This window comes from Bison bison, unplaced genomic scaffold (assembly GCF_000754665.1).
Source record: "Bison bison bison isolate TAMUID 2011002044 unplaced genomic scaffold, Bison_UMD1.0 scf7180017864184, whole genome shotgun sequence".
Taxonomy (NCBI): Eukaryota; Metazoa; Chordata; class Mammalia; order Artiodactyla; family Bovidae; genus Bison; species Bison bison.
Genome location: NW_011494756.1, coordinates 3171666 through 3172317, shown reverse-complemented (window position 1 = coordinate 3172317; position 652 = coordinate 3171666). Strand labels below are relative to the sequence as shown.

General features: G+C 42.0%; 1 protein-coding gene across 1 annotated transcript in view; it reads right to left on the bottom strand.

Moving 5' to 3' along the window:
• The window catches only part of LSM6 (LSM6 homolog, U6 small nuclear RNA associated (S. cerevisiae)), a 17026-nt gene extending 16921 nt beyond the window's left edge, over nt 1-105 (bottom strand). The window contains exon 1 of the mRNA XM_010843680.1: nt 3-105. The gene's annotated coding sequence lies outside the window, so the exon portion shown is untranslated. The remainder of the gene's footprint in view (nt 1-2) is intronic.
• Between the last annotated feature and the right edge of the window lie 547 nt (nt 106-652).

Below are 652 nucleotides of genomic sequence, written 5' to 3'. Positions count from 1 at the left end.
ACCTCGCGGCCGGGATCCGAACCCTTACTCCGGTCACCCCACAAGCCCAGCCTCCGCCGATCCACCGGGCGAAACCGAAACTGAAATAGCCGAGGCGGCGGCACTTTTCGGACTCAGCCAATCATTGCTTTCCGTGACTACGGCAGCCCGCGAGGACCGAAAACCGCACCGCGCCGGAGTGCGCAAATCCCAGAATCCGAAGATGAAGTTGGTGCTTGGAGTCAAAGCGGAAAGCACTGTTTCTCTCTTCTAACAGAAAGCAAATGCCACTACCCCTCGCTCCCCCACTCCCTCGAAGAAAAAAAAGCAACACTGGAAGTGATCTTTTAATCAGGATTTCTTATAGGCTGATATGTTAAAAAAAAAAACAAAAAACTTGACGTTATAGGAAACTGGAATTCACTGCTAAAGTAATGACTATGCATACTTAGAGATGTCCTGAAATTGGATAACTAAATGCAAATAAATAAATAAAGCAAGCAACCTCGAATCTTTAAATCCACTTTTGGATTTTGCTTAAATGTGTGAAGACGAAGTCGTTATAAGCAAGAGATTGTCTCCATAGCGACGTTAATTGACACAAAAAATTAAAATCACGAAAGTAACTCGTATTTTTTTTTTTTTTTTTTTTTTTTTTTTTTTTTTTTTTTTT